The 26,710-nt window shown below is 49.1% G+C and overlaps 1 protein-coding gene across 10 annotated transcripts in view; it reads right to left on the bottom strand.

The window, feature by feature from the left end:
- HDAC4 (histone deacetylase 4) overlaps positions 1-26,710 on the bottom strand; it is a 351,316-nt gene that overhangs the window by 189,032 nt on the left and 135,574 nt on the right. The window lies entirely within an intron of this gene.

The raw sequence follows: 26,710 nt of genomic DNA, 5'->3' as shown, positions 1-26,710 counted from the left end.
AGTTTCGCAGGGCAGCCATGGAACTCTGTGGATACAAGTTTTAAAACAGGACAAAAACGACTAACATAGGGTCAAATGACTGCAAAAAAAAAAAAAAAAAAAAACCCACTTTTTATCCAAAATAGATAATTCCTAGCATCGCCAATCCCTGCGTGTCCTTGGAGATGTTCGGTATCCAAGAACGGAAGCAAGGGTCCTAGGAGATCGGAGGGCACACTCTTGGGATCTGAAGCCCACCCTAAGGTAGAGCTGGGAAAGTGTGAGGCCAGCACGCACCTGCAGGAGCTCAGCAGGCGAGGCTGCTCTTGGGTAATGCAGAGATCAAACGTGGGTGCCAGAAATAAAAATTAAACTTAAGACAACAACAAAAAACCATGGGTACCTCTCCAACCAACCAGCAGCTCCTCCCAAGTCTCAGCAACTCTTAAGGTTTCAAAACAGAAGGCAGGCACTGGGCATATTTGGGGGCAAAACAGTTCTGCTTCCCTGGGTCAAGAGAAAGACCGGCACGTCACAGTTACACCTTAGAAGCAGCCAGCAGACCTAAGGAATCGCCCCAAGTCTTCACACATTCCAGGGCTTTCTCAAAGAACACGGCCACCTAGGAGATGGCCTGGATGCTGAATTGTAAACATGATGCCATGTCTCATGAGAACCTTCACTGCAACTCAGAAGGGGACCCCAGATAGTGGTGGAAAGTACTTTTAAAGCCTTTTCTTCCTAAAAATAAATAAATGCTCACTGTAGAAAAAAATAAATTCAAAAAGGTGCCTGTACGTATGTATGTGTGTATATGTGTATGTGTATGTATTTAACCCAAATCCCACTATAAATACTTTCAGAAACAGCAGAAGGCTCTTTTGAAGATCTCAATGTAGCTGCAGTTTTCCAATGGGAAGGGGTCAAGAGGAGGGTGCTTGGGTGGACCACCCTGGTCAGGGCTCCGCACCAGTTCCTAGGAACCAATGCCTGTCCCCAGAACTGCTTCTCCTGTAGTCAGCCCAATGCCCACCCTTAGCTTCCAGCTCAGCAAACGCCCTGGAACCAGAAAGTCTGGAAACCTTGAAGCCCCCTGTGGTGAGCAGCAGCGGTGGGGCCAGAGTCCCAGCTCACATGAAGCTCCTTCTTGAGTTTGGAAGTGAACTGCTTATGCCTGGGCCCAAAAGGCGAATCCCTCCAGCACCAAGTTCATAAATAAGGCCTAATTACAAGTTACTTTTACTACGCTGAAGCAGGAAGACACATCAGATCTCAGTGCAACTGATTCGACTTGTAGGTCACGATATGTGGTGTTCCTGTATCCACAAGCATCACTCGTGTGTATCAGATCAAGGTGCAGCTTAGTGGGTCTTGGCTCACCTACATTTCTGGGCACTGGGCTGGTCCGGGTCCCACCTACCCTTCAAGAAGACATTGATCGTGCGCTTGCACTAGCTGGCACACCAAGGAGAATGCCGTTCGATAACAGCACATGGATTCCCTGCGGAAACCAGACCTTGAACTTAACATGTCCAGTCCTGTACACTGACGGGTGGGGTGGTTTCTGACACTAGCCAACTGGTACCAACTGGGTGTCCAATGATCCAGTTCCACTCTGACAATAACTGCCCAGAGGTAGCACATACGCCACAGCTTAGGGGCTCAGGTCGACAAGGCTGCCCCCATTTCAGACACAAGTCCTGGGCCTCCTGGACTTCTAAAGATCAGCTATAAATCAGGAGTTCCCACAAGCCCCTCTCAGGTTCTGGAATTTGCTAGAAGGGCTCACAAAACTCAGAAAAACACTTCACCATGTTGACGGGTTTATTGTAAAAGATGCAAATAAACAGCAACATGAAGGCAGGGTCTGGAGGGGCGCTGTGTGCAGGAGCCTCTGTCTCGGTATCACTGGGGTCAGCAGGTGTAACTGAACATTCTGCCCCTCCTGTCTCTGGGTCCTGATGACCAGCCCCATCCTGAGGCTACCCAGGGGTCCTGTCCTAAGTCACTTCATTAGCATAAACTCACAAGCCCATAAGAAGCTCCTCCAAATAACGAAAGGCTCGCCTGATACTCAGGAACCTCCGGGATCCTAAGAGCTCCCTGCCGGGAATGAGGACAAAGACCAGAGAGGCTTTTTCTTCCACCACACAGAGATGCTGCTTGTTCTCACTGTGCGCCACTGGGCCTGGCTGGCCTCATAACAACCTGTAAATTCAAACCCCCAACACTGCCATGTTCACATCTTCGTAGAATGACATGGAAATGCTTGAGGGGAAAGCTGTTCTGATGCGGCACTGGGTTAACAGGAAGCGCCTGCCTCTCGCGGAAAGGGGCAGCCATGTGGAACTATCAGAAAACAGCAGGAGTGTCTCAAGCACACAGGGGCCTTGGAGGAGGCGGCACAGACATGGCTCTCAGTGCCGGACGCTAACCCCACAGGTGGAGGCCCCATGAGCCCCAGCCAGCTGGAAAAATGGCTGCAATCTCTTTAAGACAAGATCCTGGCCTGAGCCGTCCTTGGTCGTCCACCTGGACAGCATGACAGATGCTGCATCCCTCATTATGAGAGGCGGGGGCTCAGGGCAGCAGCCATGATCAAGAAGTCAAACACTAAAGGCAAACGTTTTGCCAGAGGTGGCTGGTGGAACGCGATCCTGGGGGCAGAGCAGTGGCGGTGAGAGTGCACTTTGAAGGTGCAGGGGCCACCAGGCCTGGGAAAGACAGCTTTGGAACAGACCTAAACAAAGCGCGACCAATGGTGCAAAGGACATCCATCACTAGGGTGAAACAGACAAGCTACGGGACACAGTCAGCTGGAAGGCGGGATGGCATCCGTGAACGTGCACAGAATAGATTCTTAATGCTGTGTTTTTTCAGATGTCATATTCCAGAGTGAGTTAAAATGAAATTAGTGATGAGAGGTGGAATTTCCATATTTATCTGCCTCTGGGCTGAAATTTCTCAGGCTAAGGAGAAAGTGGTGCTAAGAACCTAACATTGACAAGCTGGAAAATAATTAAGATGGGAATCAAAGAACCCCTTCCTCATCACACACCTGCAGCAAGCAGGTTCCCTCTATCTGTCTCCGCTTGAGAATCTATTTTTGGAAACCCTGCTGGATGGGGACGATAGTACTGATAGTACTGAGTGTCCTCAAACGGCATTTAATCGGCGCTGGGGCTGCAGACCAGATGCACACTGAGAGGGAGGCTGAGGAGCGCAGGTACCTCCGTGTCCTCACCAGCAGGTGATGTGCCCCAGCGCGCTCCACGCGCCCACGGTCGACTGCAGTGACCACATCAGTCTTGCAAGGAGTCCCTTTCGTGCTGACTGGACCCAGTGCGAACTGAGCATTGTTTGAGACTCAGGGTCCGCCCATGGGAGGAGTAGGGCTAAGACAGGGCTTTTGCTTTTCAGAACCCGCCTCACGTCAGGCAGGTAGGTGTGTCTAACCAGAAACCTGGCCTTCCGGAGCCAAAGGAACCTCACTTTCACCCGGAGGCCCCAGGCCCCCCACTTCACACGTGGGGAAATGGCCTCAAGGGTTGTGCAGTTTCCCAGGATCATGGAGTGGGCACCAGCCGGAACGCAGTTCATCTCAACCAAACCAGCGGCGTGTCTGAAGCTGGACCTTGAGCAAACAGGTGCCCACCAAGACCAGTGCCCTCCTCACAATACTACCACACAAGAAAGGAGGTGTCTTGAGCCAATAGACAGTCTGTGAAAGCCCCACGCACAGGCTCCTGAACTGGGAGGAGAAGGGAGTGGGGGGGAAGTGTGGTTTCCCCCTTGGGAACTGCCTGGGACCACCTGGTCCTGCCCAGGTTGGGGTGAAAGGCGTCTCCTGAAGGTCTCCCTTGCCTTTTCCGGAGGCCCAGCGGCACTAGCCACCTTCTTACACGTCTATTGCCTTTTCCGGAGGCCCAGCGGCACTAACCACCTTCTTCCACGTCTACTGCCTTTTCCGGAGGCCCAGCGGCACTAGCCACCTTCTTACATGTCTATTGGCTTTTCCGGAGGCCCAGCGGCACTAGCCACCTTCTTCCACGTCTATTGGCTTTTCCGGAGGCCCAGCGGCACTAGCCACCTTCTTACACGTCTGTTGGCTTTTTCATTGGTGATTCTGGATTCATGTCTTTTTGACCCGTTTTTTCCCCCGGTGGGTTGTCTTTTTCTCACTGATTCAGAGGAATTCTTTACAAATTCTGAACATTAGTCCTCTGTCAATTAAATGCTGCAGATACCTTCTCAGAGGTCCTATTTCTCAATCGTTCAACGCTTCTGCTTTTATGTCAGGTTCAAGAAACTCTTCCCTTCCTGGAGGCTGCAGAGATATTTTAACAGATTTTTACCCTGAAACTTTGCACTGTTCCCTTTTATATGTAAGTCTCTCATCTACTGGCACTGATGTTTGTATATGCTATGGGACAGGGGTTTGGGTTATGGTTTCCTATGAGAACAGCCAAATGTCCCCTCAGTGGTACTAAGAGATCTTATCTTTCACCACAGATCGGCAACATTAGTTCCCTTATAAGCCAAATCTCAATCCTATTGGCCAACTTGTTTATGGTTTTGCCAATAATCATACTGTCTTAACCACCATAACTGTACAATAATTCTTAATATTGGCAAGGCAAAAAACCCTACTTTTTTCTTTCAGATCATCTGGGGCAAAACTGGCCCTTTACTCTGCCACATAAATTTTAAAATTAACTTGTCAAGTTCCACAGAAAGAAAGAAAGACAAGACAAGAAAGAAGGCAAGGGAGGGGAAGGAAGGGGAAGGAGGAGAAGGGAGGGGGAGGGAAGGGAGGGGAGGGAAGGGAGGGAAGGGAGGGGAAGGGAGGGGAAGGGAGGGGAAGGGAGGGGAAGGGAGGGGAGGGGGGAGGGGACGGGATGGGGGGAAGGGATGGGATGGGGGGAGGGAAGGGAAAGGGAAAAGGAAAGGGAAAGGGAAATGGGGAGGGAAAGGGAAGGGAGGGAAAGGGAAGAGAGGGAAAGGGAAGGGGAAGGGAAGGGAGAGAAAGAGGGAAAGGGAGAGAAAGAGAGAGGAAGAGAGAAGAAGGGGGAAGGGAGGGAGGCAGGCAGATGAACAGTGCCTAGGATTGCACTGCATCTATCATTTGGGGAGAAGATAATCTTTATAGTATTGCATCTTCCCATCCATGAACATGGGCTATTACCTCATTTCATTTCTCTCTGAAATGTTTCAGAATTGTCAGTGTTGCAGTCTTGAACATCTTTAGATTTATTACTAGGTATTTGATATTTGGTTTCCATTTCAATTCCTGCTTGCTCGCATATGGAAATACAATTAATTTTTACATATTGGTTCTGTATTGTAGACTATTCATTCCAATTATTTTTCTGTAGTTATTGTGTATTTTCTACATACAGAATCATGTCACGTATAAATAACGACAATTGATTCCACCTTCCAGACCTCATGCCTTTTCTTCTTCTTTGTTCCGCTGGCTCAGTCCTACAGTAGAGTAACTGAAGAGAAATGGTGATAAAAAGACAGCTTGGTCTTGTTTCTGATCTCAGGAAGGATGTTTCCAATGTTTTGCTGGAAAGTGTATGCTTGCTGCAGGTGTCCACAGGTAACTATCAGATTAAGGAAGTTCCCATCTACTCCTAGATTGCCAAGACATATTTTTAAATCATATATGTTTGCTTAACTGTATTAAACTTTTTTGCATCAATTCAGCTTATTAAACAATTTCCCCATCCATCTGATAACATGGTGAAATTCTTTTTCTCACGTCAAACTAACTTTGCATTCCTGTGACAAACTAGCGTGGTCAGGCCCAGGGAGTTTTTGGGAAAAGGAAAGCAGCAAGAGCTCCACACACGTGGGGACCTGAGGTATACCTAAACTCTTTTCCATGCTTGATTCTGAAGACTCAGAGACCTCAGTCCTACATTTCAGCCTTAGCACCTCACTTCAATATTTTGTTATGCGCATAAAAGGAGAATTGGATAAACTGACATTCTAAAGTGTGTTTGGTGGGGGGTTGCTGACATAGATGAAAACACTGAAACTGCTGTGACCCAGGAGTAGTATAGGTCACACCTCACTGTGCGCACCTCACTGTGCTAACAGAGCTGCTTTTCAGACACGGGGGAATGGAAGCTTAGGGCTACTGGGAAACAGTAACGACTCAGTCTTCATTAGAGCCAATCTCCCCATCCTTTCATAGTTTTCAAACAAAGGTTTTGTTTTAGAACAGCTATGAGCTTATAGAAAAATTAAAGTTACTAGAGACTTATCCTTTACTCTGCACCCTCCAAGCCCTATCACTAACATCTTCCATCAGGATGCTGTGCTTAGGTGTCATTAAAGGAAAAGCCCGAACTTGATTCAGATTTCCTCTGTTTTTCCTGGTATCCATTCTCTGTCCCAGCACCCATCCAGGGTCCTGCCTCTCTTGGCTGCGACAGTATCTCAGACCTTCCTTGCTTCTGACGACCTTGACAGCTTTGAGCAATCCTGCTTGGGTATTTTACAGAATGTGCCTCAACTGGGGTTTGTCCCAGGGCCTCACTGGGACTCCAGGGACTGAGCTGCGTGAACACCTAGCAAGGGCTGACGTCAGACCTGAGAAGCCCCGATACCTTCAAACCGAACTTCAAGGGGAACAGCAGAGTTTCCACGGTTTAAGGAAAGAGCTTAGCCTTAAAGCAAAGACAAAAGAAACCACTTGGTTCTCGTGTCTGGGGCAAAAGGACTTGTCTTTTGCCCGAATAAAGAAGGACGGAAAACTCCTTCTGCTGGGAGGACTGGCCATGAGGAAAACAGCCTCTCGGCCTGCACCGAACTGGCAGGTGTGTGTGAGAAAGCCCTGCTCATGGGCGCACGTGGCCCACCAAGACCTGCACCTCCTGGAGGGCGTGGTGCGGCGCACACTCACATACAAACCTCCCCTCCACACAGCGGATCAGTCAGTGTGGAATGAAGTGGATATCTATTTGGGCTTGGGGCCATAATGCCATCCCCTCAGGCCTCTAACCTGTGTGACCAGTGGTAGTATTTTACTGGCACTTTGATGCCTTTATTCAATTAAATTATAAAACGGAGTTCAGTGGGCTGAAATGTCATGGCTTGGAGACAAAATGATCTACAAGGTCAGCCAAATACTCAAATTCCCCCTAGGTCCTTCTCCTAACCCGAACCCCCAGAGGGATCTCCATCTGCCACCCCAAGCAGGACCTGCACCTGCGCTAGCCTCCTCCCGGCTCAGCCTCCTGCTTTGCTGAGTGACCCCAGCAGCCCCCAGCCCTGCCATCAGCCCATCCTCCCTCCACTGTGTGGCCCACACCCTGGCACTACCCCTGGACCTGGCGGATACTAGGCATAGGCTTGGTGCTCCATAAACTCATGCCCGCCCAACCAGCCCTCCCTGGGAGCCCTGCTCATAGCCTCGAGCATCCCAGGCCACTAGATTCTGCTTTTCCCCACTGTGCAGGTTACTGAAAATTACCAAAGTTCCATAACAGTGCTTGCATCTGCCCATTAATAGAAATTAAACTTTAATGAGTAAGTGTTGTGAATTCCTCAGGCATGTCCAACATAGTTTATGTATATTTATTAGATAAAATGAAAATGGAAAAAGATTCTTTCCCTAAGCAGTATTTTTCCTTCAGGGTAATCAGGCAGTCTTTTAAAATGTCAAGGATAACCTAAGAAGTATTCTTGTTGTCTCTCCACTAAGAATCAAAACGAGCTGTAGCTGCCGGCTTACAGGAAATGTGGGTTTGGCAGAACCTGCTAAAGGACCCTGGATTGGCTATGATCAGTCAAGTATTGAAACAGAAAATCCCAGGACAAAGGACTCAGTGAGGCGGACAGGGGGTGGGGGAAGATTTCAGATATGCCCACCAGTCCCGATGTTTTGGTCTGGATTTGAGCAACTGGCTGTAAAAAGACAGTTTTTAAGACAACCAATAAAAATTAAACATCGCTTGGGTATAAGATGATATTTAGGAATCATGATTCATTCTGTTGAGTGTGATAATGGGGTTGGATCTGTTAGAAATACACATTCAAGTATATAAGGGATGGTGCTATGGCCTCCGAGATTGGTTTTAAATTCTCCAGAAAATAACGGTATGGGAGATGAAAGGGTCACGACGCACAGCCTCAGGGATTTCCTAGGGGGAGGTGGCTGTGGGCATTCACTCTATGCACTAGTCTCTTTCCTTCCATATGTGTTTGAAACTTTTCGTAACAATTTTTCAAGAGATGCCAGGAATAAAGACAAGCCTGCCCCCACCTTCTATTCAACACAGTTGGTCTTTGCTGAGCATCTGCTAGGTGATCTGCCTAACTTGTTCCTTCATCAATATCCCAACAGTCTTCAGTTCATCCCCAGTCCCTGTGTTCAAGCAGGCACACATGTCTGGTTCACAGCTCAGCGAGCAGGCCCTGAGCATCTGGGAACATGAGAGTGAGCAACGCAGAGGCCTGGCCCCAGCCCAGCAGAACCGGGGACCCACACCGGCTGCCTGCATCCAGTCCCGCTATGGGGTCTGCCTGGTGCCAGCACCTGCCCAGACACGGGCCAGAGGAGACTGCAGGGGGCGCCCAGCTGCTCTCACGTGCCAGGCAAGGCTTGCTAACACTTGCAGCTTAGTCGGGTGATGGGGACAAAAGGTGCAAACTCAGCCCGCTGGACACGCAGACTCAGCAGGCAGACGGAGCCCGGTGGGAGGCGAACGCGGGCAGGAGTGAGCCACGGAGGAAAGGGAACAGCAGGTTACTCGGGGATTTTCCCAGGGAAAATGTGGCAGTGGAAAAACGCCGCCTTGCCACCCGCTGCTGTTTGAGAAACAATCCACGTACCCAGGAGGCATGGCAGCCGGAGAAGCGCGGGGGCGTCGTGGGCTACAGGGCGCAAGGAGTGGTGTCAGGAATCAGTGTGGAAAAGGGGCTGCCCAGGGGCTGAATGGGGCTGTCCTGTCCCTGCAGGTCCTGGGACCGAGCACAGAACCAGGTGTGTGGGCAGGGTCTGGCCAGCGCTGGCTGAGCAGGTGATGGCCACGGCGCCGGGAGGAGTGAAAACAAGCTTCTGCTGCTGCTCCGCAAGGCCCTGCTCTGTGCTCTACGGGCCAGAGAACAGCGTTTCCTGGAGGGAGGGTCTCAGGGCGTCTCCTAGACAGTTCTGCAGGGCCTGGCGTTGCCATGCTGCTTCCTCCCTAAGTAAGACAACACGGAAAGACAGCTCTCAGCTCTCCCTACCTACCAAGTAGCACTGGCCAGCTTGAGTGTTCATAAGCGATTTAGCATATCAGGAGAAAATGTCCTTGCCCGCCTCAGAAAACAGCACACCGTCTCTGCTCCTGAGAGGATGCCCACTGCCCAGTGGTGAGGGCACACGTGGGCGAGTCACTGAACAGCTGCTCTGTACAGCGCTGGGAGCCTGCGAGGAGGATCACCTGGCATGCACCCTGTGCAGGTTCCCCAGAGCCGCCTGGCACCTGCTATGTGATCCAGAGCCAGTGGGAGGAGCCACACACAACAGACGTTAAATAGGAACACTGCAAAACACACAAACGACATCTCTACGGCTAATGTAGGATCGTTTTCTGGACAGGTTCCCTTCAATTAAGCTAAGATGAAAGGTGATGCAGCTATCGGCAACGGCTAGAGACTAGCTCTGTGGTCTGCCCGTGGATAACCCTGCTCCCTCGCGGCTGGGCCACTCGCACGGCCGGGCAAACCGAAATGCCCACTTTCTCATGCTGTACCCACTGCTTCTGTTTCCCCGCAGGCATCCTACTTTCTAAACTAACAACTCTTCATTCCCAAGAAGTCTAACAAATATCATACAATTCCTACCTGAATCTACCCTCCACCTGGACGTAGACCCCGTGTGGGAGGCGGTCCTGCAGGGTTTGGGGTGGAATATCTCCCGTCAAGTGGAGACAAGGCTGACACGAGGAGTGAATAAATGAATACAGATAAAGAAGGAGGCACACAGTGCGTGCGTGGTGAGAGACTCCCTTTGCTCCTCCCGCTTCACCTTCGCTTCAGTGCCGCAGCCGGGGCCCAGGCCCTCCACGCCACGGCATCTGAGCCGAACAAGCTGCTCACCAAATGTGACCCAGCAACAAAAACCAGTTACAGACGCACCATTCTCCCAGAATATTTTCCACACTGCTGAACATCACCAACTGGCTAAAGGTGCTTGTGGTTAGGTGGCAGGAAGCTGGAAAATAGGTGCATGTTAATAAGTAGCTCATGAAAAATGAGTCACTAATTCAGAACAATAAACCCAAAGTGGCCATTTGCGGAAAGTCTAGGCAGGCACATTAACGGCGCGGCTGGGAGCATCAAAGCAGGGATCCGTCCCTGGAGCAAGGCGGAAAACGGAGGGCGTGGACCACACCCTCTCCTCCACTCCACCAAACCAGACTTGCAAGCACTGCTCATTCTCTGTGCAGAAAATGGATCCTGTGACGCCAACGTTAAAGCAGCATTTTGAAAGTGACCAGTCTGTGGTCAATGGCCAGTGAGATGGGGAGAGAGTGAGGCTGGGGCTCCCCCAGCGCCCACAAGACTCGGTGATGTTCTGTGCAAGTCAGGCTGACCCCACCAGCAGCTGCCCAAGTGACAGGCCGGTGGCCTCACCCAGCAAAAGTCTATTCCAAGGGCTCTTCAGCCAGCAGACCCCTTGGGTTGAAAGACTTACTCCTCTAGCACTTTTTTTTTTTTTTTTTTTTAGACGGAATTCTTGTTCTTTCGCCCAGGCTGGAGCGCAGTGGCACAATCTCGGCTCACTGCAACCTCCACCTCCCGGGTTCAAGCAATTCTCCTGCCTCAGCCTCCCGAGTAGCTGGGACTATAGGCACCTGCCACCACGCCTGGCTAATTTTTTTTTATTTTTAGCAAAGACAGGGTTTCACCATGTTAGCCAGGATGGTCTCAATCTCCTGACCTCGTGATCCACCCGCCTCAGCCTCCCAAAGTGCTGGGATTACAGGCGTGAGCCACTGCGCCCGGCCACCTCTAGCACATTTTTAGGACAATATTTGCCTCAATTCACTGAAAATGTATTTCATTTTCTAAACTATTGTTTTTGCTGTATCTTGCTAGAACTAAACATAACATCCTGCTTTCATTCTAAATGAGAAACAATAACAGCTAAATAACTCCTTGTGGGAGCTGATGATGGTCAGGCACTTGTCTCCGGGTTTCATTCACAGAAGTGGTACTCATGGTTCTCACCAGGGAAATAACTGGCACAGATACTAGTATGGTCCCCATTTTAAAGAAGCCAGGGAGATAATAAAGGCCATCCTGATCAAGGTTGGGACCAACTTTCAAAAGCAAACTGACCCCCACTCTGCTGTTCTGCCTCTCCACACAGACTCATTCAACCTCAAGGTCAACATCCGATCACTGGCTCATTCATTCAAGTTTTCCTGAACTAGCTATTAAGTGGCCGTCGCAATTTTGGGGACATAGCGTTGTAAGTCCCTGCACCCCAGGCTTCCACTAGCGAAGAGAGGATGACACGTAAGTCAACAGACCGTGTGGGATCACGTGCTGGAAAAGAGGGCCCGGCAAGGTGGTGGCGTTTGAGCAGACACCTGAAGGACGTGTGGGGTCAACGATCCCAAGGATGTGCACATGAGGTGGAGCAAACAGCAAAGGCAAGGCCTGGGAGGGGAACAAGCCTGGGGGGTTCCCATGGGGCAGGCAGAGGAGACACAGCCTCAGGTCCAAAGGCTACAGTGAGGACCTTCCATTCCGACTCCAGCCACCCTGCAGAGTGTCACCCAGGGCGGGGAGGGGCTGCGGAAGGCCGGGGAGGCGGAGAGAGAGCTGGGAGAGCTGGGGAATGGGATCCATCAGGACTCTGCGATGGATTTGGCATGGGTGTGCCGCACTCACCCAGGTGGGAAAGACAGAGAGGCTTGCGTGGGGGGAAGCGAGCTGGAAATCCAAAATGTAGATTTGATGGAACCTGCTGATTTTGAGAGAGCCACTCACCATTTTGAAGAGCAAACAGTACATCTAAACCCCCTTTGAGTCATTACTTTGTGACTTTCTCAGGAAAAAAAAAAAGATCCAAAATGTCCAGATTTTGTGTCGATGGTTCAAAATTCAAGTTCTCCATATTCTACATGTATTTCAGCAGCATCCTTTACTCTGCCCAAAATCTCACTATCCAAACACCACCCCATCCTGGGAGGAGCTCTAGACTTCTAAAATATTTATTCATTCCTTTAGCTGCGCTACTAAAGAAAAAAAAATAAGGAGCTGAATATTAAGTGACACACACTGCACTCAAAACTCTTGTGTCAGGAAAGAATGTGCACAAAATATACATAAGCAGTGAAGACTCGTTTCATGTGTCAGCTGGCTGCTCCACACTGGTTCTGCCGTCTCTCACCCTGCGACAGCTGTGCTCCTTCCTGCTGCAACGCGTCATCCACAGGGAAGCTCTGCCTCAGGGCCTCCCGCCTCTGGAAGGAGGCCGCGCACTGCTGCCCAGTGGAGCATCTTCCGTGACGGCCACCGCAGCCTCTCCCGTTGGAAGTGCAGGGAATACCCTGCTCCATGTCTCCTATGATGATGCACGGATGCCCTCTGGTTCAATAAAGCACCTGCTTTTATTCCATGTCTCTGACAAGCACTAAAAGGAGACAGGTGTGGTCCAGACATCACCTTAGGTGCTGAGAACCCAGGTGATGAAGACACAGAGTCGGCCCCCAGGGGACCGAGAGGAGCGGTCCAGGTGATAATATCATTGTGTCTTCAGTACCCGGTCTCCAACCCTGCAGGTGGCTCCCCAGAGACCCTGGGGCCACCTCGCCAGAACCAGTGGGGAAGAACAAGGAATTGCAGGCTGGGAAAATGTGACACGAGACTCGGATAGTCCAGGGCCCTGCATGGCCCAGCTCCAGGCAGTTGGCTCCACATGCCTTCCTGCCACTGGGGCTGCCACTGGCTCGAGCCTCCAGCAGCTCGTCTTGGAGCAGACACAGCAGGTACAAAAAATCAAGCACTGGCTCATACTGCAGGCCACTCTCTGGAAGCATCCAGAAGCTGCTATGGGTTCAGCGTGCACTGGCAGTGGTGACACAGACATCTGGCCTCCTTTAAAGGAATGTCTTGGCCTCTCCAAGGAGAAGGGGCCAGAAGAGGCACTGCCTCCCTAGGACCTGAACAGAAAGGATGATTTTCAGTGGCCTGACTGTGGACGGCCGTGTTCCAGCAGAAGCCCACTGCCAGAGGCCACGGCAAAGGGAGACGACAGTGGACTGGCTCATGGACCTCCCCAGCAGAAGAGCTGCTGGAGACGGGACTTGGGGTGGGTTTCCCTCACCCTCGGTGGGATCCTCCCCTCTGCAGACACGGAGAACCTGCCCACGTGTGTTCACATGCCCTCGCCACGCACCTAGTTCACCTCGAGACCTGCATCAACTTACAGGTGCAGCCAGCACATCTGGAAAGAGACTCGTCAGCTGGCACCCAGCCCTGTGGGCGCCGTCAGCTCCCTTAGACAATGACGTGGGGTGGAAAGGGCCTTTCCACATGAGTGGTTTCCATGTCCTCAATTTTAAAAGATTTCAAGAACTTTTATTCTCCTTAATTTTGGTACTACCTAATAATATGCAGCACATAGTTTTATTTTAATATCTATTTCCTAAATGTTTTCAAACACAATTTTATTTCTGAAAAGCGAAGGTGGAGGAGACACACAAATGCCTCAGCACTAGCGTTACAGGTGATATGGGTAAAGATTCCATTCCCAGCCAGGTGCAGTGGCTCACGCCTGTAATCCTAACACTTTGGGAAGAATGAGGCGGGAATATTGCTTGAGGTCAGGATTCAAGACCAGCCTCGGTAACGTAATGAGAACCTGTCCCTACCAATAATACAAGAAAATCAGCCGGGTATGGTGGCGCGACTGTAGCCCCCCAGCTATTCGGGGGGCTGAGGAACGAGGATCTCTTGAGCAAGATCACACCACTGCACTACAGCCTGGGTGACAGAGCAAGACCTGCCTCCAAAAATAAAAATAAAAAATAAAAATAAAAAGATTTCCATTCTCCAGGCACTGACCCCGTTTGTAACCACACAATACCTGCAGTCCTAGCTCCTGCTTGAGATGCTCCAATCTACTTTGGTGTATTCTAGGACATGCTCTCCCACTGCGCAAGGCTCATTATTGAACGGTATCAATGTACATTCAAGATAATCACATCATTATTGTTTAATTCAATAGTACTCCAGCACACCCCTCCCTCCAACAAAACCAGCTTTTCTGGATCCTCTAAGAAGCAGGTGCACCATCTGCAGAAATCACTATACATTTCTGTTATGCCCAGCATGAACACACTCTACCCATCACAACTTCCCCATACCAAGACTGACTTAATCTTAGCATTCTGTTTTACACAACAGAAACTTCAGTTTCTAAATATACAGTGATTTCTTTGTATTGCCTTCTATTTTAATCTTCTAAAAATAGAGCTACCACCAGGAGAAGCAACTTGCTGTTGGATGTTCACTATGCTAATGTCACTGACAGGATGTGGATTTCTGCCCCTTCCAGACTTTCCAGCTTGTGGTTTCCACATGACGTTTGTCATGGTGGCTCCAGGATTCTGGCCAGGAGTGTGGGAGCAGGATTGCCTGGCATCAAAGCCGGGATCCACTCCCAGGAGCCTGTGATGCCACATGAGCCAGCCGATCAGTGTGGGCCTCACTGTCTACAGCCATCAAATGGGTGACAGGATGCTCTCCACACTGCAGGACTGAGAGGACTGGACTAAGCACCCATAAGTGCACCCACAAGCCGCAGTGCCACAGACACAGCCTATGCCACAGACACGGCCCACCCTGCCATGGACACAGCCCACATCGCCACGAACACAGCCCACGTTGTGGGAGCAAGTCCTCTGACTTTCCCCTCCATCAGCAGGTTGGCCAAGAGGATTTCTCAGGTTTTAGCAGAAAGTTAAAGAGAAAAATCAAAAGGCACAAGGGAAAGAGCAGGGCAAAAAGGAAGCCGTTGCCTCCAAGCGCTCTCATGTCCCACAGAAGTTCCTTCTTGAGGATGGGAAGATGGGTCTGTGCCCGCCACCTCCTCCCCTTGCTTCTCCGCCAAAAGACAAACACTGCACCAAACCAGAGGGCAGTCGACTTACCAGTCAGTAGGTTAAAATGTTTTCTTAAACCATTTTCCAAGTTTTCAAATGCTTCGTAGTTCTAAGAACAGAGCTATCCAAAATTTTAAAACATAATCTCTTATCTTCTGTTTAATAAAGTTATTTTTGAATTTTGAAGAAGTAGAAATCCGATCATTCCTCTCCTCCCTCCCTGACACACACAGCCTTAGGACCCAGATTCTGTGCCAGGAACACGCCGCCTGTGCTTTGCCGGCCACCGGTTTTGCCATGGAGAGCCCGCTGGCCGTGGCCGCCTGCACCGCACACTTCCCAGCAAGCTTCCTGTGCAGCTGGCACTGTGCCCGGCAGAGCAGAGGCACAACACACATTCCCATCACACTTCATACGCGACATATTTTCATCTTCTCCTGAGATATTAGAGTCCCGGAAACAAATTCACTTCCTATCACTCAACGTGCAACTCACATGATAAATCTTGTACCACTAGGTTAGTGTGGTAAAAATCAGAATTATACGGCAAAGAAAACACAGAAATTATATCAAAACAAAACAAAGATGCAGCTTTCTTAATCTAAAGCAAATTTCTTTGGTTTTATACCCATAAAGTCCCACACTTGGGCATGAAGGCAATCTTGAATTAAAATGAACACGGCTGTATACTATTATGACTGATGTCATGTTTAATATTCAGACAACTGGAAAGAAGGGTATGCCTTTTAACTCAATTACACAAAAAGAGGAACTGGAGAACAGTGGTGGCTGAATGTGCATGCCTTGCTTTGACACTCTGAATTAACACACGCCTGTAGTAAAAGTCAGTTTTACACTTCGAAAAACACAGAGGCTCCTCACGTCCACAACACAGAGCTACAGAACACAGCACGTTAACCAGAACTTTAGGTTCCCAAACCTTACTGCACTGACTCGATAAGGATCCCTCACTTCCCACTGTAAGAATAGAGATACAGTTACGAAGATAGAATAAAATCTCGCCCTAATATTATAGGCAGAGTTGAGCTCAAGAGAAGACCCCAATTACCAGAAAGGAAAGAAAGCAAAAGGCACTCCGAGCAGGTGCACTAAGGCCAGCTGCCTGTTCCTGGGGCCCAAGAGTCATTAGAACTGGAGACAGGCACCAGGGACCTGGTGGGGGGCTGCATACCCGGGTGGGCAGGAGAGGTGGCCATGAGCCTGGCTCGGACAAAGAACTGGAAATGAGACCCTGTGTCCGGACAGAACTCTTGGACGGCTGTCTGGTCTATGAAAAGAGAACTGGAAAACTCCACCCACCAGGCCAGGGAAGCAATAGAGGGTTGCTGAGAAGAGGCTTCGGTGAGAATCTAAAACCCTAAACCTGGGTCCCTGTGGATGTGGCCTCCAGATTCATATTCTTTGAGTAGTTCTGGAATCTCAAGTCTAGAAATAAGGGCAAAACTAGTCTAGAACCTGGGAAACCCTGTCGCCCCAGGAAGACAAAGAAAAAGAGCTCCTTAGGGCTACCCCCACAATCCACAGCACACAAAACACACAAAGAAGGATGCGAGGGAGGGAGGCCAGTACCCTGCTGGAGAGTTCACCAGGCAAACTGAACATCAGGAATGATAGAAACAACCCACCATGTGGGAATCAGCAAGAACAACAAAACCGAGAAACGGCTCCAAAATGTCCACAAATATTTAAACAATGCAGAAAAGACAACAAGCTGCACGACAAAAAAAAAAAAAAAGTTAAATGAAGAAAAGAAACTGATGAAGGAAAAAACCTGGAAATGGGAGATGAGAAGTTTTTAAAAAGAATAAAATGAATTTTCTATAATTGAGAAGAACAGATTAGATCTAAAGAAAAATAGCAAATTAGATATAAAGAAAAAACTAGATCTAGATAACTCACCAGAATGCAGCACAAAGAGAGGAACAGATACAGGAGGGAGGCAAGGATAAAAGAATAAGATGGTCCAACACAGACCTAGTATGAGTTCCTAAAGAACGGAAGAAACGTGCAAATGCAGTATTAAAACAGATACTAAATGAGAACATTCCAGAATTCAGACATCAGAGTCCTTAGATTTAAAAAGCATGCGAAGTCTCGATTAGGATAAATAAGTGTGAATCGGCATCTAGACACAGTGCAATAAAACATTTAAACACTAAACATGGAAAAAGATCTTAAAAGCACCAAGGTTGGGAAGTTAGATGATCTAAGAACATTGGATTGAGAGTTAATGTTTCAACAGCAACAAAAATAGCCAAAAGATAATGAAATGTCTTCAAACTGCTGAAAGATACAGCAACCTGCAATTCTACACCCATCTAAACTATCATTCGGGTAAAAGGGAAAACAAAAACATTTTCAGATAAACAAAACGTGAGTACTTACCATTCAGAAACCATTGCTGAACTAACAAGGGATTATTTCAGAAGGAAGAAAATCATGTCCCAAGTGAAAGACTAAGATGACAGAAGCAATGTTAAGGCACCAAAAACACTACTATGTAAGTACACATTAATAACTACTGAATATTCAATTAATACAAAGTTTCATATAGATACCAAGACTATGCGTAATCTTGTTTTCTCACCCTGTGTGTGTGTGTGTGTGTGTGTGTGTGTGTGTGTGCTTCAAAGTCACTGTTTAAAACACACCTGGTTGGTTTCCTCTTAAGAACAACATAAACCTTAAAATTAAAGGGCTTCCTTTTTTACTCTGACAGCTAGGAAACTCAGAGCCAATTATGCAGGGTTTATGACATGCATTTCTGAGCTCTACTTCTCTTTGAGAGACCGTCATTTTTTCTTTTCTCTGATTCCTTTGTCTTTATTCTTACACAGCCTTCATTAACGAAATAAGAATTGAGTACAGCCGTTCCTGAAATTGTACCCACAGGCACCAAAGCACTCGACATACCAACATGCCATGGCCTTGGCTTCTTCTCGTTATAAGGAGGAAGAGGAGGCCACTGAAATATGGCCTAGTGTGAGTAACTCTGCACAACTCTGTTGAAACAAAGTTCAGTACCACTAAAAGCAGGGTACGAGCTCAGCAATCCTACTCTGAAACACAAAAAGCTCCCAAGGGAAGACTGACAGCAATCACTGCCACGCACATGGGCTATTCTTCCTGTGCTGCACTCAACATCACATTTGCATGGCGGAGAGCCGGTCTTTGGAAACAGCTACACACTTGGGCAAAAGCAACTCTGTGAGAAATAATCAGCAAAAGATTGCTTATCCTTTCTACACTCAGAGAGTAGTTAGGAGTAACCAGGCTCTCGGAAAAGGATAAACCACTCTATGCAAATACTCCTGCAAAGGTTCTCGATTAATGCAAATATTATGTTTGTCTTTTATTTTAATGCAAACAGCATCTGTTCTGCACAGTCCATGCCATCACTTTGTAGTCTGTGTGGAACATCTCAAGTGTGTTCCAGCTGCGTTTCAGAGTTTGAAACAGATTCTCAGAGAGGCAGAGCCACAGAAAGCAGTTCACTGAAGAAAACAGAAAGCAAACAAGTTCAGTGGGGCTCCTTCTAGAAGGCTTCTTTCTCTTTAAAGCAGGAGAGAAACAAATCCAAGAATGAATTCCCAAATTTACTTCTGCAGAGGTTTGGCTTTATTTGTGGGATTTTTCTTTTTTAATAGTTTTGACTAAGGAGAAAATTAGGATTGCTTTTTCTATGAATTCTGTTGCAGGAGAAAGAGACTCAGAACAACACATGTGGGGAAGGACTGGCTGGTTGGGGCCAGGCTGCCACCCAGAGCACTGACCCAGCACCAAGGCGGGTTCCAGCCCCTCCCAGAAAGCCAGGACTTCACCCCAGCTGCATCCTCCTCCTTTCATAGAAGATGTTGGCCATCTAGAAAGCTAACTGCCAACACTGGCTTCCTCAGATCGTTCCACTGATACCGTTCTGTGTCTGCCACCAGATGAAGAGGTCCAAAGAGAGGCAGAACTTTGTCAGGTTCTGTGTCCATGACCCTGAAGCAATGACTAGTTCAGCAGCAGTAGAGACTGGATGGGTGGATGACTGGATGAATAAATCAAGCTACCTATGGGAAAACAGATAATGTGGAGAAACACTGACCTGTCACTCTTCAGATTTCAAATATAGTCAACTTCCAAATCTCTACCCAAGAAAGAGTACCTGGAAACAGTTTGACCTCAACATGCTAATAATACTAATTTTACCATTCAATTTGTGTGGACTGCAGATATACTGCCAATCGGATCCACTAGACCAAGAATCCGTGTGGGATAGCCTACGAAGATAGAAGAATCTGGGTATTTTCAGATGTCCCTCAACAGAAGCAACTACTCTCACATAAACTTGCTGTTAAAACTCTAAAATATCCATGTAGACAATTAACTCTGGGTAAATAACAGAATAAGCACTCATATAATCCCTTTAATAATTAACTTAGTTATTAATTTCATTTCAGATTGCCTAATCTTTCATATATACTGTTAATCAGCTTATAGAAGAATTTTGGTTTTGACAAAAATCTCTGAATATCAATATTTAATAAACGTGACTGCTTCAAAAAACACAAGTGCAAAAAGAAGAAAAAAGGTGAGATAGGCCATGTGGTCCAATCTTAGCAGAGAGAAGAACCACAAAATCTGGACAAATATAAATACATCTTCTTGATGACACTACTAAGATAAAAAAAAAAAAAAAACAGTGAAGAATTATAGGACCAGACAAAGGCCAGGGGGCGAGGATGGCATTTGGGACTGATTCTCCCCTGTTGATATTTGCAGAGCCCACAGCCATCTAAGAATCTTCAGTACTTTTGATACCACCTCTTGCAGACATTAGGTTTAGGAGTAGAACTCGCAGGACTGAAGGGCAGCAGAGACAGAGGGAAACGTGGGTTGGGATCTGGAAGCAACCCCTAGGGAAAGAAGAGACTCCACAATAAATGGACCCTCAACAACTGCAGCTCTGCTTCTAATGACTCTGCAATCCTTGAAACAGAACTGAAGTGATGACTCATTGCTAGGGGGCCCGAGCACCAGGTAGAAACAAACTTCAGTCTACTAAGGAGGAAGATGGCATCATCCTAGGCCTCAAATAGTCTCAACAGATTTTGCAAATAATATCTCCAATACACACACTCACACATTCACATATCGGGTAGAGGAAAAGACAACCCAACAAGAAAAAAACCAACAGAAACAACGAACAATAGAAAAAAGACCCTCAGGTGCTCCAGATAATAGAATTAAAGAGAAAGAGACTTTGTTACTTATTTGCTGTATACCATGACCCATAAACAATAGCTTCGAAGGAGGAATCACAATAGTGTTCTAGTGACGATAAAAGAAGTGAATGCAATTTAAGATCCTGTGGCAGTTTTAGAAATATATTTTAAAGAAATGATGATTTCTATATTTAAGAAGATGAATTGGAAACTTGAAAAGAGAATTTCTAGAGCTGAAAAATGCAAAAAGTGAAATAAAGGAATCCATTATCTAACAGACTAGACACAGTTACAGTGAATTCCTGAGTAGGAAAGTGGGCCAGAATGAAATTTCCAGAATGATCTCAAAAGTCAAGGGCAGGAAGCTAGAGAAACAGAAGGCACCGAGACAGAATGTGCAGGCAGACACAGGAAAGGCGACACTGAACGGGTCAAAAGCACATCTGAAAGGACCCTGGCCAAGAACTACCCCAAATGGCTAAAAGACTCTAGGTAAAATTGCTGAAAACAAAAACAGCTGTGGATGGGGAGCGGAGATCACCTACAAAAAAGGGCGGTGAGGATGATTGGTGATTTCTCAATGGAAACATGTAAACCAGAAAACAAGAATATCTTTCACTGTGCAGAAGGACTGCTTAAAAGTACTAGAAGATGGTCACTGTCCAACTAGAATCCTCTAACCAGCACGGGCATTCTTCAAAGAGTCATTTTCCAACAAAAACTGATCATCTGACACCAGAAAACATTCTCACAACTGATCTCAGAGGGAAGATGAAAATGAACACCCATATAAAGAACAATGGGCCGGGCGCGGTGGCTCAAGCCTGTAATCCCAGCACTTTGGGAGGCCGAGACGGGCGGATCACGAGGTCAGGAGATCGAGACCATCCTGGCTAACACAGTGAAACCCCGTCTCTACTAAAAATACAAAAACTAGCCGGGCGAGGTGGCGGGCGCCTGTAGTCCCAGCTACTCGGGAGGCTGAGGCAGGAGAATGGCGTAAACCCGGGAGGCGGAGCTTGCAGTGAGCTGAGATCCGGCCACTGCACTCCAGCCCGGGCGATAGAGAGAGACTCCGCCTCAAAAAAAAAAAAAAAAAAGAACAATGAAAAGGGTTTACACGTGTGGATATATGGAAATGAACATTGACAAATAATATAGTATGCAAAACAACGCCACAGAAGAGACAGGACAAAGGAGGAAAGGCACAGTGAAATGGCAGATGGGTACACCAACATTCTAGGCAATCACGTCCTACGTAAACAAACTGAAGGCTCTACTCCGAAGCAAAGACGGCCAGAATGCATAGAAGAATATAAACTAAAAAAATTCCCAAACACGTGCTTATTCACAAGGAAATATCTAAAACATACAGCTATGCAAAGTATGAAAATAAAACATTCGGAAAAATACGGACCTTGCAAATAACAACCAAAGGAAAGTTGGCATAGCAATATTAATGTCAGACAAAGTAGACTTTAATAAAGGTACTGATTCTTGACTTTGACAGCATATCACCTCATTTTTTGAATATAATGCAACTAAACTAAAAATCAATAACAAAAAAGAACTAGGAAAACCTTAAAATACACTTGGCCAGGCACAGTGGCTCACGCCTGTAACCCCCAACACTTTGGGAAGCTGACGGGGGCAGATCACTTGAGCTCAGGAGTTGAAGACCAGCCTGGGCAACAAGGTGAAACCCTGTCTCTACCAAGAATACAAAAAATTAGCCGGGCGTGGTGGAACTGTGGTCACAGCTACTCAGGTGGCTGAGGTGGGAGGACTGCCTGAGCCTGAAAGGCGGAGGCTGCAGTGAGCTGAGATCATACCACTGCACTCCAGCCTGAGTGACAGAGCAAGACCCCGTCTCAAAAACAAAACAACAAGAAAACAACAACCACCAAAAAAAACTTATAAATTACCCCTATATGCCAAAGGGCAATTGGGTGATAGCACACATTAAATTTTCTGCGAAGCAGCAAAAGCCATGAATAGAGGAAAATGGCTTTAAAATCCTCATATTTGGGTTCCATGTCAAAGGCTTAGAAATGAACAGAAATTAAACTCCTAAAAGTGAAAGGAAGTAATAAAGAACAGAACTTACTGAAACAGAAAAGAGATACAGACAGAAGTGACAAAACCAAAACCTGGTTGTTTAAAAAGACTAATGAAGAGGAAAGATCTCTGCTGACAATGTTAAAGAAAAAAGGAATTTCTCCTCAGCCCAGAGGCTGTGGGATGGCGTGAGCCCCGGTCCCTACATCACAGCCTGCAAGTGGGCAATACGGCCTCGTCGGGGCAGGAGAGGAAGAGAGAAGTGACACAGTGAGCCGTCCTTTGTCCGAGCCACTCAGAGGGCATCTGACAGCCAGCTAAGGAGAACTGGATCTAAGGGTGAAGCTCATGTCAGAGCCCAGGAAGGAAGGCTGAAGACTCAAGAAGCCAAATGGCGCCACTCCCTCGCCTTCCACCCCCAGCGCTCTGACTGATGTCCTAACTCCATGCCAGGCCGCCACCTCTGGAAACTGAGCAATTCATTTTGGTGAACTTCAGCTGAAAGACAGAGGTTGGGGTTCCCATCCAACGGAAGCCCCTCTGCGGACCGTGTGTCCAGACTGTCTGCGGGTGCCCTGTGACGGCTCTCTTGCACACGTGCACACGCACACGCTCATGCAGCAGCATCGCATGGTGGGTAAGACCGTGGACTCTGACGCCAGACGTGCAATTCAAACCAGACTCCTTCACTCACTAGTTGTCAGATCTTAGGCAAGTTTTATATGTCCCAGTTTCTTCATCATAAAATGGGGAGGACAACACTTGGATCTCAGGGTGCTGATATGAGTATTAACCAAGAGGTACAAATAATGGGTCTGCAGCAGGGTCTGCTTGTTGTCCAATAAACATGCTCAGTTTCTATCATCCTTCGTTGTGGTACAGAATGCCCTAAACCGGCCTGTTGGCCTCATCTCTCTTCCCTCCAGTAATCCCAACACTGTGGCCCCAAGTGTCTCTATCAAATGCCTATCAGGCTGCTCACTCCTGGGAGGACCACTTCTCCATGGCTCTGCTGTGTGGCCTGTGTCCAGCTCTGCTCCTGCAGCCTGCAAGGTTGCATGTGAGATCCTCCTGCCATAGTGTTCTCATGCCTAGCCTCCTCCAGGGCACGCCTTCCACCTGGGGCCTGAGCACTGCCTCCCTTTCCCATGGAGGGCAGGAAGGCGGTTCACACTGCGTTGTGCAAATGGCTCTGTCTTTGCTGGGATGGTGACTCACACCTTGAGCCTGACAAGGAAGCATGGAAGCCTATCCTGTCAGCAGCCACCAAGAAAGCCCAGCTTCCTACGTGGAAGATGACGAGGCCAGGGCACTGGGGTTGAGACAGAAGCCAGCCTGGGAGCGGCTGGAGCGGCAGTCTCTGCTCCCTGCAGATACACACACCTAAATTCAATGCGGCACTAAGGTTTCAGGTGGACATTCTGGATGTTTTGTTTGTTTTTGTAGAGACAGGATCTTGCTACATTGCCCGGGCTGGGTTGAAGTCTCACCCTCCTGAGGCAGGGGTGGTCGGGGTGGTGCTAAAGATAAGACTGAGCCCAGCTGGCCCACTCTGTAAAGGCAAACAGAAAAGCAAGAAACGTGCAGGTGAGACAGGTACTGCCGAGGCCTAAATGCACTTTAGGAACTAAATCCAGCAGAGTGTACACGAACCCAGGTAACATGCTAGAAACGAGACTAACGAGGGCCTACAGAAGGTGCCAAGTCCAGAACCCCACCCCAGCAGCTGCTGTGTGCTGAGATGGAGTGTGGCCACAGCCAGCCGGGCTCTGTACAGACGGAAGCAAACCGTGGCAGGCCTGGGCTCTGGGAGGCGGGCAGGCCCGGGGGACCCTGTTAGGTGCGTCCATGGGGCATCCTAGGACATGATGAAACATGTTTCAACTGTTGCCAAGAACAGGCACCTTACTAGCCTGCTAGCCAGCATGCAGACTTCCCACGCTGGGAGACTCAGGGCCACAGAGCAGGAGTCTTCTGGTTCCTCCACAACCCACGGACTAGACATAGGCTGGGCAAGGGGTCTCCCTGCTGAAGAAAAGCAGAAGTCAGCATCCTAAGAGGGCCTGGTGAGACGGTGGCCCAGGCCCACAGGGAGGAAGGTGCAGCAGTAGGCTGGTCCACTCTTAGAAGGCAAGGTTTCCAACTGCAACCACACCAGAATCCTCCCTCGCTCCTTAACAGTGGCAGAAGCCCCAGCAGGGACACCCTCCACCCAGCCCGGCCAGCAGGTTCTGCTGCCACTGCCCAGGGTGACTGAGGAGTCTGGAAAAGCCTATGTCGGAGGGTCCTCGGGTTGCCTGGCGCCATGAAAGCCCTGCCTTTGTGAGCCCTGGCCCCGACCAGTTGGCCTCTTCCCCAGAAGGCCCCAGACACAGAAGCCCTGGGTAGGAGTTGGGGAGTCAGCAGGGTGGCATCTGCCCCCTTGTCACTCCAGGGAAAGCCCTGAGGGACCCTCCCAACCACGCCTGCAGTGAGGCCAGGCCGCACTCACCCCGAAGCCCAAGGAGGAGCCATGGTCCACTGAGACCCACGACAGGGTATCCACGTGGCTTTTTAGAAGCTAGTATTTCCTCCTGTGGTGTCTCCTTGGGGGAATCCTAAATTTCTGTGATGTGAGATAAAATTTTAGTGGGATTACAGAAACCCTGGCTTAGTATCAGAGACCACAATAACACACTTTAGAAACAGAGTAGCAATTTGGTTCTCTGCGGAATTGTAAGTGGAAGGGATGTATTTTCCTTGAGATTTTAAAAATAATTAGGAGGAAGAGATAAAAGAGAAGCTTTTGTGAAAGCAGAGAGAGAAATTTAATTAGAAACAGATGAGGATCTTCTCAAATCACTTGTTTGCCCAGGTCCGAGATAAGGTAATGCCATCAGGCAAGATCGATCTCTACTCTGAGGGGGCCAGAGCCTGGCTCTGACACTTTTGGCCAAATGTCCCCATCCTCGGCCTGGCCTCATTTCCTGTGCCTGGCCTCATTTTCTGGGCAAGAGTGTGGCCAGTGAGACCTGGGCCAGCGCAGGGGTGGGCAGGCACCACAAGCAGGACACCCCCAAGGGTGCACACGGCTGAAGGTGCCATGGGCAGAGGGCGCTCTGTGGGCCACACTCACAGCCCAAGAACACGGACGAGGAGGCCTGTGCTCAGGCACTAAGGACACGGAGGGATGGTTCTGGAATCCACCCAGCAGTCCTTGGAGAAGCTGGTGCCCTAGTGAGCAGGACAGCGTGAAGATCTAAGGAGTGGATCCCTCACTGGAAAGTCAGGGCACCACTGAGACAGCCTGGAAGCTTCTGTGCTTCACGAAAGATCTACGCGTGAAACCGGGGAAGCCGAGCCCCAGGGAGGGCACACTACGCTGATGAAGACGGGAGAGAATGAAGGATGGGACCCTGCCCCAAACACTCGGGGCCAAGAGAAGATCCCCGCACCTGCTACGGCGGTGACACAGGCACACACCTGCCACTGCAATCACTGCTAGAAGACATGAAAATGCTACCCTCCTTCATGTCTGCTGTGTCGCACCCTAGCCTCTGCCCCAGAGGTCAGACCCAGTCCAAGGGCACGGGCCACTGCAACTGCACATCAGCCGCCCCGAAGCCCGTCCTGAGGACCCCCATCCAGCCCAGCCCCTTTCGGGTCAGCCGCCCCAAAGCCCACCCTGAGGACCTCCGCCCAGCCCAGCCCAGCCCCTTGCGGGTCAGCTGCCCCAATGCCCGCCCTGAGGGCCCCCGCCCAGCCCAGCCCCTTGCTGTGTCAGCCGCCCCGAAGCCCGCCCTGAGGACCCCTGCCCAGTTCCCTGCCTGGTGAGCGCCCCTTCTCTTCACATCAGGCAGCAGGTGAACAGCTTCCCCCTCGGAGCCGCCCCATGGGCCTCCGTGCACAGGTGTGGAGGCGTCCACCTCTGCACCACCAGGAGCCCCAGCCAGGGCAGCTCTTGGCACTGACGCCCAAGGGGTATTGCTAGGCCCACAGAGAGCTGCTGTCAAGGACAGGGGCAAGGGCAGGGAGGTGAGGCTCTACACACGGCAGCATCTTCATGTCTTGCCTGAGAGTATGTTCTAGAAGGACGTGGGAGAGGAGAATAAACAGGGCCAGGACAGTCAGGCAAGGCCTCCAAGTTGGAGGTGTTAACCACATCTGAAGGGGTTCCTGAGAGACACAGGGGCACCAGTCGGGGGACAGAGCCCAATGCTGCTGTCCTGGCATGCAGAGCAAGCCCCCGGCCTGGTCCCAGCTGTCTGACTCAGCTGAGCTTACCTCCTGCTGCTCGATCTAAGCTGGCTGCCCAGTGACACCACTCTGCCCCTTCTCTGCAGA

Source organism: Trachypithecus francoisi, unplaced genomic scaffold (assembly GCF_009764315.1).
Source record: "Trachypithecus francoisi isolate TF-2019V2 unplaced genomic scaffold, Tfra_2.0 Lachesis_group13, whole genome shotgun sequence".
Classification (NCBI taxonomy): Eukaryota; Metazoa; Chordata; class Mammalia; order Primates; family Cercopithecidae; genus Trachypithecus; species Trachypithecus francoisi.
Note: the sequence above shows the minus strand (reverse complement) of the source record. Positions and strands in the feature narration are given on the sequence as shown.